Source organism: Magallana gigas, chromosome 8 (assembly GCF_963853765.1).
Source record: "Magallana gigas chromosome 8, xbMagGiga1.1, whole genome shotgun sequence".
Taxonomy (NCBI): domain Eukaryota; kingdom Metazoa; phylum Mollusca; class Bivalvia; order Ostreida; family Ostreidae; genus Magallana; species Magallana gigas.
This window is the reverse complement of record NC_088860.1, coordinates 47,411,203-47,432,606: the sequence shown is the minus strand read 5'-3', so window position 1 is coordinate 47,432,606 and position 21,404 is coordinate 47,411,203. Positions and strand designations below refer to the sequence as shown.

The 21,404-nt window shown below is 32.6% G+C and overlaps 1 pseudogene; it reads right to left on the bottom strand.

The window, feature by feature from the left end:
- Window positions 1–2,770: 2,770 nt before the first annotated feature.
- LOC136271085 (glycoprotein 3-alpha-L-fucosyltransferase A-like) lies at window positions 2,771–3,966 on the bottom strand (annotated as a pseudogene).
- Between the last annotated feature and the right edge of the window lie 17,438 nt (window positions 3,967–21,404).

Genomic DNA, 21,404 nt, shown 5'->3' with positions numbered 1-21,404 from the left:
TAAATAGTAGTCAGGGTTTGATACATAGTGCACGAGCCGGAGGCGAGTGCACTATGTATCAAACCCTGACTACTATTTAGGCATAGTACATGCACAACACAACACTATTGTTATTATTATGCCGACTGTTGAATATACTGACGTACTTTGCTATAAGTAGCTGTGACGTTCGAGTGTTGACAAGTTCCTAAAAATAATGACTGGAAAAGCAAGCGTTTTTTATCTTCAAATTAATCAATTGATTTGATTGTTTATTTAGTCAACAAGTTGTTGTACAATAAAAAGTCAACAAAGATTTATGTTCTTTTCAAGAAATGAGAGACGTTTGGCCTTACCGAGAAAACTCGAAATGTTTAGCAGACGAAATCTCATTGAATTTTTTCTTGTACATTCTTTATCAAGCGTCATTTTAAAAATAGTATGCTTACGCTATATAATACCTAATACTATGCGAAAAAGATGAGTATTGAATATATAGTGACAAACTGACAGAAAGCATAATAATATAGCGTAGCGGTAACGCGTTGGGCTTCAAGCTGGAATGATTTTAGCGTCGTGTGTTCGAAACCCGCTGTCGGCGCTTCTAAGATTTTCGTTGAAAACATTTGCCGTGCTCAATTTTGGCATAGTATGCCTACGCTATATAATTCCTTTGTATACTATGCGAAAATAGATGAGTATCGAATACATAGCGACAAACTGACAGGAGGCATAATAATGATTAAAGGGGCAGGGTCGCGTTTTTCGTCAAATTTTATTTTTCTATTTTTATTATTTACAATGCTTTAGAAATGCATTTCTAATGATTAAATCAAATTTGAGAGTCATTCCTAACGTTTTAAGCAAGATACAAAGCTCACAAATCTGTGTCATGTAAACAAGGCTCGTGCCCTGTTTTTGTTTACATATGTTCAATTTACCAATTAAAAACATTTTTCAAACTGATTGTTTTATCTTCTTATTCATTTTAAGCATAGATAAACAGTTTCTTACGTTTAACACATTCATTTTAGGTTTAAATTTTAAATTTTTACTTCAACATTCAATATGTAAACAAAACCTTTGTTTACATGTCAAAGAATTGTAGGCTCTGTAACTTGCTTATAACTCAACAAATGACACTCAAATGTTCTTTGCCTATTAAGAATGCCTCACTGAAGCATTGTAATTATTCGAATCGGAAATATATTTTTTGATCAAAATTGTGACCATGCCCCTTCAATAGTTTATTGAATTTCTGGGTATTTGTAACAATAATATATACTTTTTCTAATGGTGTTTTTATACCATTTGTTTCCTTGTCTTCGAAAAATTAAAAGCTAATTTTTTAAAAGAAGATCATTGATTATTCATTGGAATTGTATTGAAAGACTAGATATAACCAAATGCACACTGAAACAAAAACATGATAAAATTCAAGCTTCAAATCGTTTAATTGATAAAATCAGGACATCAATGATTAACTAAATTGTTGGAAATAATACAGAAACTGTTAAAGTTAGTTTCTGGGGCTGGTGAGAGTTTACCTTCCATACGTTTACCAAATTCTTTACGATGCTTCGATTTTCGCGGCAAACTTTAGAGCATTTTAATCTTCTTTAAAAAATAGCTCTGCAACAGGATATACTAGTAAATAGGAGAAAGTCCATAACTTTCTAAGATAAATGATTTGTATGGAAAAAAAATTGATACTGTAATTACAAAAAAATCGGACCAAGCAGCTTTAAAATATTACTTTCATTCCGTTGAGTTATTGATTAAGTCAATGTCAAGATTTACAGGAATGTATCTTTGATCTTGGTCGCCGTCCTTTGCGTGAGGGGACAGATGATTATTTTCTTTGTGGAAAAAATATCCTTCCATCAGTCAAATAATGCCTCTATGGACGTTACGGCATCAAAATTAAAACATTCCATGCTCTTCGTAATGTTTTACCAAGAAATATTATATGAAAAACACTTACGATTAACCACAGAAAGGTTTTCTTAATCGATAGATATTAATAAGTTACTTTGCTTCACTGAAATTGCTTACCTTTTACTTGCCTATGCGACCTTTTATGTGTGAACGGGACCAAATGACTGAGGTTACATACTTTTATATATGATTTCTTGTCACTTATCAATCACTGTTACGATAGTTTTTTTAATCACTTCGGGTGAACTGTTCAAGTGTACCTACATGTATATCGGCAAGAAAACTAGATTACCAGATTCAGACAGTGATTGTGTAATGATCTACATGACCAATACATATAAAAAAGAAGACGCCACCAAATCTCTCTAATATCCATGTCTACGTGAATAAATATTTGCCAACATTGTGAAAATTGTGGATTTACTTTGTGGATATTTAGCTTTACTATTTCTTGAATGTCCTAACACAAAGAAACGTTGAATTTAGCAATAAAACAACGCATCAGTGCTTCTAATTAGCATTGGATTCCTGGGTTGGGTAAATTATACTACTATTTTAAATGTAACCGAGCAGAAAGGAGGCAGATGGTGATTTCAGTCGATTTATTAAGTAGATAAATAAAGCATTGACCTATAAACAAAGAAATACTACATTAGACATAAAATAGAGTTTTACATGTACATTTAATATGTTTAGTTTCTGAAATCTTTGACAATAAGCTACCGTTAGTCCAATATTCATTTATAATTTAAAAACATGTTTTGTAACAATTTAACATTTGAACTTACAAACAAGTTTTAGAAATTACTACGACAAATTTACTAGTAGGTAAATGATCAAATTTCAAACCTCACATAATTAGATTTTTTGTTTTCTTAAATGGTAGTTTCTGGCAAAAATTATCATATATCAAAGTTTAAGACAAATATGATGGATCATTGCTGACCATCTAGCCTCCTTAACTATCGGTTAATTTACAGTCGGTTAACACTCGGTTTTAAACATGTCGATCACTTTTGGTTTTGTTAGTATTTTCTTATCCTCTTGTTGAACAAGCGTTTTGCAAACAGAACACATTGAATCGCGAAATATTTCATGTTTATTTAAAGAACAGTATTTATCTTTTTCTTTCAGATATTGAGTATATAATTTTTCATTAGATCCAATTTCTTTAAGCGCTTTTGCCAATGTTTCCGGAGACGTATAATCTAGAGCGTTTATGAAAGTTCCCTTAGGTAAGTATTCACCTGCTTGGGGTGGACCATTTTCAACCGGTATGATGCTCAAGTTGTATTCATATAAGTTAAACACTTTCTCTGTTGAGTAATCTCTACAAACATTATTTTCGAAGGAGAAATAAAACTTATAATCTCTAGAGAAATTCTTCAGACACTCATTCATAGCAGGATTTCGAACCCCGCACTTCTTTTTGCCACACGACCCAAACGTGTCAATATCTATGTACTTCTGTAATTTTTCAATGTATTCTTTACGACGAGATGGAACAGGGCAGTGACTAGACATCCAAACACCGAATGTTGTCTTCTGTCGAAAAACCTCAGAATAATTTCTTGTTATACTTTTGTCCAGTCTTATGATTTTACCATAGGGTCTCGAAACGTCAGCATCTCTACGATAAGACATGATCCATTCGAATTTATAGTCCCAAGGCGGGATTTGGCCGATGTGTGAACGCTTTGTTTTCCAGAGTACTGAAAATCCAGACCTGTGATTCAATCTTCATAGGAGGAGTTCTTGGCATAGTTCAGTGTGTGAAGATTACACCACTACTTTTATTTAGATCAGAATTAACGGTTGATGATATACAGGTAGATCCAACGTTTTTACATTTATTCGCTCGAAAATAATCCGCCTCAGACAATAAATAGAATGGAAGGTTGTACCACAAGATTACCAAGGTTTTGTTATTGATGGGATATGATTCACCTTTTGATAAAATGATCCTCGTTTCACTCATTATTATCTTCTTTATATATGGATGAACATCAGTGGAAAATATTTCTTGTGACGATGAAAAATATCCCAGAATAAAAAAAAGAAGTACACCAGTAGGAAGGCCTGGTTGGTAGGCTTCATGTTTGAAGAACCAAAATGAAAACATATCACATAAAATTACAATACGACAGTGACGTAGCATTTTTGGGAGTTGATTTTTCATCAACTCTCCTATGCAGTCACTCGGACAAACCGAAAGTGAAACAGTGTTTGGACCTCAGCACAAATCATTGCTCCTGACAAGACTTAGTTCTTGAAAATAATTGATGAATTCGATGTAATGTATGCTAAAGCATTGTTTTTCAAGGAAACTTATTTACAAATACCTTAAAAATAGTCAGATTTTAAATGGTACGAACAATTTAAATATTTTTTGTAGTCGTATGTATTTCTACGCCAGAGTTCAATATAGTCTCGTTCAACTCGACGCTCGGCTGTCTCCGTAAACCCTTGTCGGAGATTTACGGTGTCAGCCGAGCGTTTGGTTGAACGAGACTATAGTTCAATATTGCTTGGATCCATACAATTTTCGAGAAATATTTCTACTACTGATACATACTTTGATTGAATTAATTTTATCTTTAAATATTATTTAACATGATTCATATGGAGGTTTCTCGACATTCTAGTCGAAAAAGTTCAAAAATTCATATTATAAAAATATGCGTAATTCAAATTAGAAACTACGTATACGTGTACTTGTCATGCAAAAAAAAAATATCATTGATTTTAAAATAAATATACATCGACAAAATCAACTCCCGTCAGTTCTTCAGTACTTTGATTTTAAGTGTGTGTGTGTCGGGGGTCGGGGGGGGGGGGGGGGGGCTTGGGCAGACTTAACCAAAAAAAACGAGGCCAAAAGAAAAAAAAGGACCCCCCCCCCAAAAAAAATCTTCGAAATCCTAATTTGTGTCTTTGGACGGGGTGGGGGGGGGGGGGGAGCGTGTTTTTTTTTGCAATTTTGAGTGTTATGAGGCTGTGTTATGGTCAATTTTCACTGCAAATGTATTTGTTACCATTTACCAATTACCTGGGAATATAGTTTGATGAAAACAAATAACGATAGCAGTTTAAAAAATGATACAATTGGATGTTTATTTGGAAAATTATTTAGATAAAATCCGGTAGTGTCATATTATATACCATGTATATATATATATATATATATATATATATATATATATATATATATATATATATATATATATATAGGAGAGCCATATAATACTAAATGAAATATATATCTTTTTAAAATCTGTTATGTTATCTATTTTAAAAAGTTCTAATTTTGCCTATACATTTGTAATAAAAATAAGTGTACAGTCAGGAAATTGTTCATGTCCTGATTGTTTTTACATGGTCCCAAAATGTGTTGGGGAGGGGAAGAAACTCCATTTTCTTTAATACATATCAATTTGCTCGCACTGTGAGTATTATCGGCTGGTGTTTTGGTTCCCCGGTTTGCTTTATACTCAGTGCGTTTAAACCCGGGGTTAATTCACCCATGTTGTGTATAAAACGTAGTTATTTTCGAGAAATTTACGTGCAAATACAAATTTTTTTCAAAGAGGAAGGGATAATTTTTTCCCTTTAGAGGGAACGAGAGGGGTCCGATGTTGTTGTCAGTAACTTAACATTATCATAAAATCTAATATGCTTGAATTTTCCCAGGAGGTGTCAGGAGCCCGACCACCCCCTTTTTGTGTACAATGCGATTATGAATTAAACCAAAAACACATAATATTGGCATGTTTTCTGTATAGAAAGATACATATTCTATAAGATCAAATGGTAATTTGGCTTCTTAGGTTACAGGTTCGATATCACCAAGACTTTAATAATTTTTTTCCTATCGTCTGTTGAAATATTCAAAACCGAATATATTTAAAATTTGTCATTTTCAAAACTTGCATAGTAACATAATCAAACACATTTAATTGGAGAAAAAAGATTTGAAATGTACATATTGGCCTGTGTGGATATTCATTAAAGACACCAAGAAACAATTGGGATCCTGTCAGCTTTTTTTAAAAGCTGATTTCAATGAGGATCGAAGTAGCCAGTTTTTACAAATACTCTTATTTTTTAAACATATCTGTGTTATTCTATATACATTTGCACATATCAGTGGTAATTATATAAAGGGGGATTTTTCATGAACATAATGAACCATGATCAGTACAACACTTGTTTGGATTAAACAGACTACACTGTATTGTTGTCTTTTAGTCTGAATTGCTGCCACTATGGACCTCTTTACCTAAGTAACATTGGGGAAGAACATCAAAATCACCTCATGTGGGGGGAGGGGGTGTGAGGGATTGTTAAAGACAATAAAAGTCGGTGGATGTGGAGCTGATGCCTGTCGGTCAGTGGTGACCACAATAAAAAGCTGGTTAAGTAACTAAGCACTGGTCAGAAAGTTTGGAAAAAATGTAGAAAATTGAAATATTGAATCATGCTTTAAATGTTAAGGTTATCAGAAAAAGTCTGATAAATATTAAACATATTCATTTTAGGTATATACATGTACTTCCAATCCCTGTGTTGTTTTGGCCGCTAGGAACCATAGAGTACTACGATATTAATCGAAGGAATAATTATTCAAAACGCTTTTCACAATGTACACAGGGAAGCCATCTAGCACTAGTCAGTCATAGTGGGAAAGGTATGGTCAATGGCGAATATCATAAATTAGTTTATAGAATTGCAAATTATGAGCATGTAATGAGTATATCAGTGATAAAAATATGCAGAATTTCATTCTTATAAATACATGTAAATAAATGTGTATCACTGTTCACAAATAATGCTGCAATATACCTTGATTATGTTTACAGGAGAGCCATTAAAACCTGGATTGAAGAGAGAATTGAGAGTGATGGGGAATGATCCTTGAAAAGAAATACTACTTTCTGTCACAAAATTTGTCCAAAACACCTATTTTATTGACTTGGTCAAATGATGTTATATAAAGCATTTAATGCATGTATTTACATCTGGAGTGACACAATCCTATAATTCTCAAAATAAACAGATGATACCTCCATTGACTTTTGAGAGAGTCGTTCAATTCATGCATTGGATCTAGTGAGCAGGCACGTAGCATCTTTTTTTTAAATGGGGGGGGGGGGGGGGCTAGTGAGCAGGCACGTAGCATCTTTTTTGAAAATGGGGGGGGGGGGGCAGACTCATCTAAAAAATCTTGACAAGCAAAAAAAAAGGTTACTTTCCAAAAGCCGAAAAATCCTAATTCTGGGGAGGGTGGGTGGGAAGGGGAGGGGGGTTGGGGTGTCAAGTTTACCTTAACTTCAATTTCACATTTTATTTTCTTATCTTCATATCTTCAGATGACCATTTTCTAACATTGATGATGGTCCCATAAAAGTCTGTGTGTGTGTGTGGTTTTTTTTTGTGTTTTTTTTTAGGGGGGGGGGGGGGGCAAGTCGAGGTTAATTCAATTTTTGGTATGTAAATTTAAGAAAAATCTATGCTGCGCAAAAAAGGGGGGGGGCAGGCCACACCCTGGCACCCGATGCTTCGTGCCTGTGAGTCACTTAATGCCTGCATTGGTTCTAGATGGAGTCACTCAATGCATGCATTGACTATTGAGAGTCGTTCAATTCATGCATTGGCACTTGAGTGTGCAAGCGAATGCCTGTATTCGGTAAAGTTGCCAATTGCCTTTACATACAGTCATAAAATGCCTGCATTGGCTTTTCTATTAAACACTATTTTAGCATTCCTCGGTTATTGATAGCTTAAAGAAATTTCTGAATCATATCCAAATTTGTAATTTTTTTAAGGTCGTGTGAAAATTAAAGACTCTTTTCATTTAAAAACTATTCCGTGGTTTTTTAATTATAAACTAATTAACACGGTGTATTCTGGTGCATAATTCATTGACTTTGAGACCATGGTTTGTATATACTTTGATTCTCGCTTCATTTCCTTCCTACTGTTGGAAGCGGAAGAACAGCACTGCGTCGCGTAATCAAAATATAATCCGGATTAAATAACTACTCTGATTCATTAATCCTCTTGGTCAAATATAGCCGGGAAAACCAGATTTAATCCATTGAAGATTTCATCCAGTCATCTTAATTATTCATAATTCCTTTGGAATACATGTACTTATAATATATATTCATGCCAAGTTCAATAATACTTTTGAAGTCCTGTCAACAATGACATGTAGGTCTATAGGACCATTATTATTCGTCAAATAAAATATTTAGAAAGGGAAGTCGGTTATATTTCAGTGTAAAGAAATATTGTAAAGCCCTTGACATGCATGATGCAAATAAGGTGCATTTTTCTCAACTAGTTAATATTTTTTTATCAACATCATTTTAGAAGGGGAAAATGAAGCTATTTCCTATATATTCCTGTAGTAAATATTCCTAATTTTTCAGACGCTTCTCAAAAGAACCTCTTATGATTGTAATCTCTGAAAAGATGCAAAAAAATCGATTTGATGTTGTTTACCTTCTGCGATTAGTTCGCTTAACTTTTTGTACCATGCGTGTATTTCCCTTCCGTTTTCAATTAAGCAGGTCCAGATTTCAACTTTTTATTTGTGTTTTATCCATTAAATTCAGCTCAATACCTCTGCATCAACTGAAGTGCGTCCAGTTTGAATATTGTTGCTGTTATTGTTTTGAATTAGTTTACATAATATACATTTTTGATCGCTGACACTTCACATTATTTTTATGATTCTAAAATAGTTTGTACCATGAATTGTGCATACAATTCTTAAACTTAAATCCAGATACATGTATTGTAAAGTCAACATTTCGACAAATAATAAAATACTCCTTTATTTGTTTGTCGAGCATATTATTTTTTTATAATTTTGGGCGTAATAATTGATAAATCATATTCGGAAAAGTGTCAAGTTCAAATCAGCGCAAAATTGGCGGCATGGCACAAGAGAGGTTAAATGGTACGCGCTTTGGTGAATTTTTCCGGTCAATTTTTCTTTGATACGTCGATCCGAATAAAAATTATTTTATTAATTTCTTAAATATTATAACGTTGAATCCCTCTTTACTACACAGTTTTACTCACGTGAGAAGAAAACAGGGGCACAAAAATGCATAATTAGGATAAAGATATGGCAAATAAAATCAAAGTACTGAAAGTACTGAGAGACGGGGGCATCATTGCGGAGGAGATTAATCTAATAATTCCAAGTATTGAAGTACCGACGGGAGTTAATTTCATCGATTGATATTTATCTTAAAATCAACGATATGTAATTTCGCATGCCAAGTAGTTTCTTATCAGTAATTGAATAACGCAAATTTTCATAATATGAATTTTCGGGCTTTTCCGACAATTTTAAGAATTCTAGGAAAACATCATATGAATCATGTTGCGTAATATTTTAAGATAGAATAAATTCCATCAAACTATGTATCAGTAATATAAATATTTCTGGAAAATTGTATGGATCCATTCAACTGCATAGAAGAGTTGATAAAAATCAACTCCCAAAAATAACAGGGGTTTTTTCATCTTCAAATTATAAGGTATAGAATTCAAGGTTTAGAGTATCAATTAAGGGTTTGCAATACTAAACACTACAGGACAGAAACTACTTTGCTAACATATTCATGCCCTTTTATGGCATATGCAAAAACAAATTACAAACAAAAAAATATTCTGTTAGTTAGTACTATACCCGATGATTGACAATATATACTAAAATTTATGATATATAATCAATAAGCATACCGCATATTTGTTGTTCTTTTTTTTTTGCAGAATGTACGATTCGATTGTAGAAAGTGATCAAATATATTTCTAAGCGTTTTAAAAGGTTATGGAGATGACATTTATATATAAGAGACGCTACAACTCATTTTGCCTAATTTGCTCAAAATTACCGCTGATTTGATCATTTCAGGCTGTCCAAAAAGTAAATATTGCTAGCTCAGCCTTTTGATCAATAGCTTAGCGCATCAACTGTAAACTCTCTGCAAGGGATGAAAATATTACGAATTTATACTGATTTTACTTGTGGTGTAAACACAATTTTAGAGAGATATACATTTAGAATTTCGGAAAAATATTTAACACGCAGTTATGAGCTTTTTCTGGCTGTAAAAAGATTCAATCTTTAAATATAGGCACGACTTCTATTCTTTTATCTAACTATGTTTCAAAATAGAAATATCCAAAATGAAGAGAATTCGCTGTAATATCTCTTTAAAGCTCAATTTAAAATGATATACCGCGGTAGATCTTGTAATACCCCGTATTGCACTTTTGGAAGGAAATATGTACATTCTGTCAAATGTTTTTACACCTTTTTCACGCGAAAGTCTCTTATCAGCTTGCAAAAACACACTGACTTCCCAACTTACTTTGAAATCGACAGCACTGGCCAGACAATGCAGGATAATCAACTTCACAGCAGGTGGCCTGGGTACTCTACCTATGCACACACTGAATGTGTGTGGGAGGGGGGGGGGGTTGCGTTAAAGGGTGTAATTTGGATGTTTAATTTATTTGTTTCACTATCCTTATAGTAGGTTTAGTATGCATGCCAAGTAAAACTAAACTAAAATGTGCCATGCTACGATCACGGTTGTCAGTACTTAATTGGGGGAATACCCAAGTTCACATTGCAGTAGTTCAACTTGTTGAAGGATCGATGCCGGGGGCGGGAGTGTAGCTATACATAGAAAGATATATCTCCGCAGGAGATTGATAATGCGGAAGTAATATACGATACAGACTAAGAACCACTCCGTGTTTTCCATTGAATCTCATAATTATTCAATATTTCGGTCAACACAAGATGGTTCTTGAGGAATCCTCATTATTTGACGTCACGGACAAGAAGCTGTATAACAAGTATAAATAGCCACTAAACGATTACACACCATTGCCATTCTTAAACTCATGCATATTCATACTTATACTTGGAATTTGACATATGGACTAAAATTTTCTAGAGAAATTATGTTTATTTATCGCAATATGTATAGTTCTATTTATTGTAATAGCAAATAAGATATTTATTTCAATAATAATATTGAAATATGAATCCCAAACGAATATTGCAATTTTTGCCGCTAGGTGGTGTCCGTCAAATCCACAATCGACGTCACATGTGAGCTGACCGGTAGCAATAGAGGAGGCTCATAGAGCCTAGAGCCTCCGTCTAAAAATGTTTTGAATAAACTACTATAAACTACTGTAATATTAAAGATATTTAAATTTGACTTGTTACATTTGTTACCATGATTACAAAAAGATTTGTGACAACAATATGTTCCTCCATTTTGTTTATACGCCTGTTTAATTCAAGACCTTGTTTTTAATTATAAGTACATGTAACATCTAATTAATTTCTTTGGTCTTTTCACACCCTTATAGTTACCACTACGTATACACTATATTATGAATGTATACCCTCTGTCCAGGTAATGAATAATGCGACTTTTTATTAATTTTCTTAAAATAATGATGAACTCTACCTAAAGACGTATTAATTGTTAGTATATTATCATACGTTCCTGATCTACTGAAAATTAAACAAAGCACGAGGTAAAAAGGCAACCTAAGTTGTGTAGAACACTACATTGGAGATATTTTTATCTCTTTCTCTCTTTCTGCTAATCCGTATGTACACCGGAAGAGATATTTAAAAACGAAAAGACTACATGTAAATAGTGTGTTCAAATAACTGTCAAAATACTTACGTGTTTATTTCTTTTTCATTAGAATTCTAAAACAATTCGTCAAAATCGAATCCGCCATCAATATTTAATATTCCACAAGGTAACTTAGTGATACGGTCATACATGTACCATACGCAAATGACCGTTTATGTAAACAAAGACATCTTATAGGTACATGTAAAAGTACATGAGCAAAAAGAATAATAACTCTATATTGCAATATAAGCGACTATACGGGTAAGACCTTTTCTTATACGGGAAAGCCGGACCTTTAATGTTAACATTAAAGAATTGCAGGACTATTTTACGGGGCGAACCTTAAATTATAAGACACCGGTATGGGCAGCGGAAAGGGCAAAAACCACATTTTTACAAAATCAACGATAATCTAAATTCAGCAATCTAAAATAATATTATCAATGACCATAAGTGCAAAACCAACAGTCTTCTTCGAAAAATAAATGTACATAAAATCAACCAAAGATATCTAAATACAAATAAAAATCAAAAAGTAAAACCAACAGACATAAATCTAAAACGAACATAAATCAACATGAAACAAGCGGACGCACAAATAAACGCCAGGTGGCGTTTTTTGGGAAGCAATATACGTCATCGATTATTGGAATCCGGGATGGTTCGCACCTATTCTGTTTCGCCCTGAGATGTTTCGCACCTGCCTCGGAGCGAAACACATCTCACTGTATTTAGATATTTTTCTCGTATTATCATTCCTCTGAAATTAATTATTACCTATACAAGAATTGAAATATGTTTTTAAAAAACCTATTGAAACAGTGCTTGTCTTTATGCATGCACGGCCAAGAGAGCGTTCTTGCTTGATTAGGATTTTTATTTACTAATTTTATGAAGCCATGCCGTTTTATATGGTTCAGAACAAGAGGTGTGAACTGTGTTGTAATAACATTTATAGCCTGTCATTCACTTGACAATTACCTGTATTTTTATAATGAGAATAATTACAAATGTATAATATAATATTGTTAGCATAGCTCTGTTTTGGGGATCATTTAATTACATAAATTATCTGTTTGAACTTTATATTACCCACCCACCCCCTCCCCTGTATCCACTATTTAAACTACGCCTATTACCAGTCTTATTCTTATGGCAAAAGTCAAACTCGTTAAAAATTTAATTTCTATTCGACTTTTTTTTAATTCTAATTGTTTATTTACCGGATGGCAGTAAATACAAAATTTACAAAGTTGTCAAGTTGTAAAGTTTGCATTACTTCCACCCAGCAAAATTAAAGTGATATGAAATGCAACAAATGACTGACACAGTTTACGTGAATAGAGGCGTGAAAATTTGGTTTGCTATATTTATCAATACAGATGTGCCTTAGCCTGACGGAAACGGAAAGTCGTAAAATAAACATTTTGTTTAAATTGTTATCATCAAAATATGCATTAATTAATGCATACAATGTTTTCTATAACGAAGTTTGATTTATTTCTCTACAGTCTTATGCAATGCCTGTACAAGTAGTTTGAAGAAAATATAAGACATGGCAGTATTCTGATACATGCACTTAATTTTAATTCACAATGTACATGTGTCTTGTAGTATTTTAAAAATGTTTTTTTTCCTCAGATTTTTTTATATCATCATGTTTATGGGTAACACTTAAATTACTTTTTTTTCATATAAGACTGTATAATAATTGATTATGCATGTTTTCATCCGAATATGAAATTTGGAACAAATGTACGAGTATAAACAGGTAATTAAAATATTATTTATGATTTTTTATAAATCATAATAAATATATGGGAATGGAAATAATATTTATCCCTACTTTTGCTATAACAATAAGACTGGTAAAAATCGTAGTAAAATAGTGGATGCAGTTGGATAACGGAAAGTTCAATCAGATACCGGTAATTTATGTAATTAAATGACCCCCAAAATAGATCTATGCTAACTATATATACATTTCTAATTACATCATGTTATTTGTTGCGCTTCCGTGACTAAAAATATAGTGCAAGAAGCTGCCGGGGAAATTTATTTTGACATATAAAAGATATGATTTAACGATTATTTTTCAAAATACACATCAAAATGGTTAACGTTATATATGTTAATTTTATTTAATCGTACAAAAATTTATTTATTACGCTTCAGCGCTAACACAACAGGAAAAGTATTCCGAATGTTAATATAATTATATATATGAGATATCAATCAAAAACAAGGCAATACGTGAAGATTAGTATGATTAAAATAGTAAAGAGGCGAACGATGATTCGATAAAAAGCAAAAATTACGATATGAATTATAGTTAATTCACATTAGAGAAAATCATTGCAACAAATGCAAGGGTATATATTCAGGAATACTAGTAAGTTATTAAGCCTACATACCTATATAACCTACAGGGCGCCCGCCCTCTACAAGTAATACATTTTACTTACAATGCAGGTAAACCATATACATGTATCAATGTGAATTATGGTTGTATTCGCCTGAAACCAAAAGAAGTGTTTGCATTTCGTCCAAAATCTTTGTTTATTCAAAACTGCATGAATGCCTTCTTTTTGTTACGTTCTGTATTACATATGCTTTGTTATTTTAATGTAAACTTTAACCCCTCGTTTTATATTAAGTCTTTCACATTATATTATGGTTTCGAGACTGATGGACGGTCATTCTGTAGAGTAGCAGATTAACACATCCATTCATTATATGCCAATGTTTTGTTACTATGTGGGTTAAACGTACCTTGTTAATTCAGTGTAAATTCTGGTCTTTTATTTAATACAATGTCTATCTCATTCTTTTTTGGTTTCAGGGATGCTGTTCAGTGCTTTCTTTTAATATCAATCCAAGCGTACCATGTAAAAAATACACCACATAGGTATCCTGTAGAAGGGCCGATTAAACAATCTATATGTTATAATAAGGACCGATGTTTTCAACTGTCAGTATAGCAAAGCCTTAAGGTAAGTTTAGTGTAGAAGTATGGAAGGTGTGGAGCCCCAAGGAGAACACGTTTGTTTGTGTACACATGAATATGTATATACACCGGGTGATAAATAAGATCATTTTTTATTATCTATAAAATTACATAGGTAATCTTGTTAGCGTATACATATACTTATTAAGCTAGAAAAAAAAGAAACAATCGTCGGAAACCCACGGTCGGTCTCGCTTATCTTTAGAGATGCGAGATTCCGACGATAAAGAGAAACAAGTGCAAGTTTTATTTAAACCCCATTTTAAAAAAGAGTAACATATCTACAGCGTTTAACATGAAATAATGTTGACAATATTCTTCAAAGCCTCCTCTGAATTATGAACCTGTTATTCTCTTAGTGAATCGGGAAATATAGCCTGGAGATCAGTTCAGACGGTTGCTTGTTCTGATTAAATTGAGATGAGCTCAATCTCCTTCTCGCTTTATTTTTCACTTAAATTTTTTTTTTAAAGTCCTCATTTCTTAAAAACGTTTGTATTTCACGTTTACTATTCCTAAATTCAACAAAATATCAAGTTGCTGATTTGAAATGTTTACTTTATAGAACCGAAAATGTCAATTGTTAAGTTACATAAAATTTCTATTTTTAGAGTTGTAATTGTAACAATTACGTGAATTTGTAAGGTTTTTAACGCTATTATAACGTAGTTTAAAATGTTTTATTCAACATTTACATTAGATAAATATTAACACTTTAAATTATTAAATTAGGTTTATAAAATCGGAAAAGAAATTCTTCAAAATGTTATGCTCATGTAATTTTGTAAGTTTTTCAACGTTATGGTAACGTTATCATACATAATGTTATTTTCATGCAATAAAACGATATGTGTATCTGAAAAGAAAATTAGCAATACTTACAACCTTAGTCAAATTACTTTGACAAAAATTGAAGAGTTGTATTAGAAGACCAATAGACATATGTAAATTTTTATTTATTACATCACAAACAAATTGGCGTTGTAACGCGATCTAATTCATATATTTATTGCACAAAATTACTCAAAGCAAAAAAATTGACCTTCTGTATGAGTTATATATTACAAAAGCCCGTTAAGCACATTTTCATAGGTAAAAAAAATAAATTTCGCGAATAAACGCATAACTTTCGCAATTTAGCGCCAAACATTAGCAAAAAAAGCGTAACTTTCGCGTTATAACGCTGAAATTTCGCGAAAAAAAGCGTTCCTCGCCCTCAAAGTATATCTAGTTTAATTAAAAACATTATAAGAAACGTGAACAGGGAATCGTGGTCAACCTTTTATAAAACATTTTTTATAATTAATATCAAGCCCCTTTTGTTCTTTTTGTGTTTGAAAGACTAATATCTCTATTCTTGTACATGTATAACTTCCCCCCAAATTTAGTGGCCCCACTTTTCTCTAAAGTACCATGGTTTGATGAAACCTCTATCAGCAAAATCTGTGCTTTCACACAAGTTACTGCTTTTTGGACTGAATGCTTCCACCGATTTTTCTCTTTCCTACTGTGGCCCCATCATACCCAAGGAATCTTGATTTGAACAAGATTGAATCAAAACTATCTGAGGATACTTCCTTATAAGTGTAAGGGTTTTGAGAAGTTTTTTAACGATTTGTAATTTGTAAACATAAGCCTACATTTTCATCATAAACGGGAGAAAGCTTTATTTTGCAACACAGAAGTATTGTTGCTATAAAAAATAAAGTTGCATAGAATTTCAGACAGAAATTTTCACTTTTTAAAAAGTCCAAAGCAACCAGTTTTAGAATTTCGTATCGGTTACACATATATAGGACTGAAAAAAAAACACATCAATTTTGCGATTGTTCAGAATAAAATTACTAGCGAGATTCACGTGTACGGAAGCTTAACAGAGATACAACAGAGCCCTTTCATCTTGTTTTTTTACACAAATGAGGTGCTGTCTTCTTTTTTATTGTATCTGTCATTGTATTTTAGAACAGCATGTTACTCTGTACGTTTTGACGCTTTAAAAGATGTACACTAGATGCCAATTTTCACACCATTCAGGGGAACACCTGTTACAGCAACTCATTACAACCTGTTTAATTTGTTGCATAGTCTGAATATATCTTACTTTTACTTTGTTGGTTTTATGATTTTGCTTAACCTATAACAAATACTACACAAATAATACATGTAAGAATATACTACACGTACATGCAAGACAATCGACGCATAAATAGAACAATCCTGCTCGGCAACCAATCTTGGATTTAGAGGGGGGTCGTCTACAACTGAGGCCGAAGGGTGTATGAAATCAACCCGGGGTAAATCCTCGTACACCCTCTATTGGACCCGGATAACGAATTTATTCCCTATTTAAACCAAAAAAAAATGTTTCCTATGTCTGATCAAGATATGCTATATAACTTTTATGTCCGACAAATAACATTTGTAAATAACCAATTCGCCGAATAAATCCTAATTTGTCCGAACAAATAGGTAATTCGTCCAAGTAAATCGTAATTCGTCCGATAAAAACGTTTTCGTCTGAACACAAGAGATTAATTTATTTATTTGTATAGCCTTGACACACAGTCGTAGATACATCCTTTCAATGGAATAATTTTGTTAAGCCAGCCAAGCTTCATGAAAATCTATAATTTGTAAAATATCAACAACTGTTCTTTGTTTGAGTCAAATCGTATAATCAAAGACATATTTAATTTGGGATGTTTTATTTGCTTGCACAACTCGTTCACGTGATTTTATTCGCTCGTCAAGCTTCGCGAATATTTACACCATTTTAACTCATTTGATAGAGCAAATTATTAAATTATTAAAGTATAGATTCAAACAATATAGATATCTTCAATATAACTATTAATTGTACTTTAACTGTCCATTTCAATGAAACATGTTTATACTTTTGTATGCCTCTGGAAATATACAAATGAGAAATTTATCTTCACACAATAGACAATTTTCTTCACGTTACCTGTGAAATATTCAGCCGCAAACAGGTTGTCCCTGGTGTTAACACATAAAAGAAAGGGAGGGTGTAATTCACAGCTGTCACTATAGCGAAGGAACTGTCCGTCCTGTTTCATGATGTGGATTCGGTTGTTGTTTTTGGTCTGCTGTCAAGATCCCACTCTGGCTGTCTTTGTAGATCCAGACTGGACCTAATGACTTTTTTTGGCAGAGGGAGGACCAGTGAAGGTAAAAAGTTTCCTGGCCTGATTGACCACCACTACTGCACGGGCTCTATTATCTGGTACACATATATCTAGGTTTTTGTTCTCGCTGATGTATTCAAAGTCACAACCAGGTGAATAGAGAGGTTGCTCTTTTTCATTGTACTGAATATTTTGTTTCTCTGTAGAGCCAGAGTAACGCACAACTTTTGTTTGCTTTTTATCGTCACACTCCATAATAACCAGGAGGTCACCAGAGGAGGTACAACAGACACCCCGAAGTCTCCACCCCTGTAGTCTTATCGCTGTCTGTGTTTTTGTATTTTTCATTATGTTCACAGTTCTATCATTGTAATCAGTATAAACTAGATCCCCACTCCTTGTCACTGCTATGTCCCATGGCTTGTTCCCTGACTTGGTTTCGATTGATTCAACTAGTCCCCCTTGCAGGTTGTAAAGACTCATTATACTGGCATCATAACCACACATCCAGATTTCTGCATCATTTGCAAAGGAAATACTGCATAATCCTAACGGATATTCATACGCAGTTTTCATTTGTGTAATGATTCGTGGCACACAAATAAGACGTGTTCTTCTGTTTTTAAAGTCAACGTTGATACGAACCCAAACTCTTTACAAAGCTGTTATTTGTTGATGCTCCGAGAGATAACACTTGGTAAGGAAACAGTGAGTTTAGGAGGCAGTCTTCTGAATTCAGCATTCCTTGATTTGTAGGCAGACACAAGGCTGATATCATTTAAATCCAGTAATTGTTTCAGATCAGCAATGCTCTGTATGATTTTTGAAATGTTGTGTGTTATTTCAACTTCTTGTTTGCTTAGAACATCAAGACATTTCATCAATATCCGATTTTAGTTACTGCATTATGATATCTATTTCTTTGTGCAGTTCTTCTCCATGTTCGTGGATTGCTGTTGTCAATGTCTTGCAGTTTTTATTTAGACTAGCTTTTGCATTGAAATGTTGGATACAATCTCTTGATATTTAGGATATAATTTTTTTTTTGAATCTTGTGAATCTTTTTGCAAGAAATGTGTTTTGTTTTGTAAACTTTCTAATATATCCACAACGTCATTAGTTTTGATTCCATTTCATCAAGATCCGATTTTAGTTTCTGCATTATGATATCTATTTCTCTGTGCAGTTCTTCTCAATGTTCGTGGATTGCTGTTGTCAATGTCTTGCAGTTTTTATTTAGACTAGCTTATTGCATTGAAATGTTGGATACAATCTCTTGATATTTAGGATATATATTTTTTTCAAAATCTTGTAAATCTTTTTGCAAGAAATGTGTTTTGTTTTATAAACTTTCTAATATATCCACAACGTCATGAGTTTGGTGTTCCTTACAGGAATCGAAACAGAGAGCTCACAAATAGGAATTTTGCATTGTTCACAGTAATGGTCACATATTTTTGTCGAATGTTTATGACATTTAGGAAAAGATCCCCGATATTTGAATCGCACCACTTTGTGTTCTATGGATATATCAGAGAGATGTTTTATGTTTTAACTCCAACAATCCTTTCATGCAACTTCTACTAAACTTAGTCTAAACTATAAAAAACGATTTGAAAATAATTGATTACCCTCTACGTGTATAAACATGTACTTATTAAATGGTACTTGATAGCACAATAAGATTGAAAGTAAAGGGAAAAAAACATAATTATATTAGTCAACATATATGTTTACCCATTTACAATAAGGTAGTATGTTTGCCAAGTTTTTCAAGAGAAATTATAACTATTTTAGATTTATACTTCACAAACTTGATTGATATTGTATCATAATTTCGTAAATCAGTTACTGGCATGCGTTTACAATCTTTATCAAAGATAGAGGTTTTAATATTTTAACTCTATGCAATCTAAAATAAACACTTTTTTCATTCATTTTTTGTCATGTAAAATAATTGTTAAAAATAAAATTTATGACTACAAACCCTTATCCAACATGACAAGTCCAGGTTATAACAATTCTTTCTGGTCCCAATGAAGTTTGTCTTGTCGTTCCATCGAATGAGTACGTATAAGAAGATTTTGAGTTTTCTTCAAAGGTATTTGTTATTCTATCTACTAGTTAATTCATAGTTACCTTTCAACCACAGTTCTTTATTTAACTCAGAACAAGTTGTGTACACTTAATAATGCATATCACTAAATCATTCTACCCTTTTTTGATCAAACATGCATTTACGTCGTGCTATTTCATATTCAAAATGTTATATTCAATTTTTTGACAGTTCAAAACAAACATGAGTGGTTCCTCAGAAATGGAATTTAAATATCTGATACAAAGAATTGCGTAAAAGGGCTTGTACTAGACGCCCTGAAACTACCTCTGTTTTAGCAAATTATTTCATAAATGTCCGTACTTTTATTCAGATATACAATGTTGTTAACAAAGATTTATACATGTAATTTGTACGGAGGAGCGCATTTCAAATAATTAAAAATTGGTTGTCTAAACTTAATTTGCTTGTAATATGATACATTGCATATGCATTCAGATCATTGTGAATCGGATTCACAGTTCTAGTTCAATCAGACATTTGAAATTTTGCAAAAAAATTGGATTTTTCCTTTTTTATTTCTCGTGTTCTCAGTCACATATAGAGAATCTCTTGTGTCCAAACATAAACCTAATGAACTATGTAAGCTAGAGTTGATAATGTAACAGAAGGACTTCTGTCCTGATATAAGATAGTTTACAATTATCTAATGACCAAAATATTTTCCCAAGACGCAGGAGACAACTCGGTGTGTTTTATTGCCCAAGGCCAACAAAGGGGGGCTAACTATTCAAAAAAGGGCTGCAAGGAGTCAAACGTCTTCATTTTTTATTCTTAACCGAATAATATTTTGCAATTTATTAGTTATTGAAGCAAACATTTTTATCTTGCGGACATTTACCGACAGAGGATATTTTTTGGGGGGACATTTGTTACGAAATTAACAGTTTCTATAGAGCACCAATGCGTTTTGTGATAACAGTTATCCTGCTTCTCTTTTTATCACATTGTTATTCAGGATAGTCAAATGGTTTGAAATCATGGCAGTAAATCTGTCACGGAATTAAATGATCCAAAACTCAAAAAGAAACTGAACGAAACGAAACGATACCAATCGAAATGAACCAAATAAATCGACGAAATCATTTCAAATGAAACCAAAAATCTAAACAAAACGAAAAAACGAAACCAACAAAACGGAATTAATTAAGAATAAAAAAATTAAATGACTGTGTGTGTTGTGTTACATGTTATTATAATGGTGTTTCTGTTTGTGTTTTATTTGTTCTTAAATGCTTTTCCATATGTTACCTTATTTAGTTTGCAAAGAACTTGATTTGGAATATAAATTTACTACAGATTATTTTTAACTTTGAAGATTAGCAGATTATACGCTGTCCTTTATTTGATAAAAATGGATATATTTATGCATATATGTATTTATTCCTTGGATTGACGTGTGAACCTAAACAATATTCATTTTGTTCAGTCGATTACTTGCGTAACGGTACCTTCTGTGACGACTGGAAGTAATGTTAATCCAAACAAAACATGTAAATCTTTTTTAAAAAATAAGTCCATCTTTC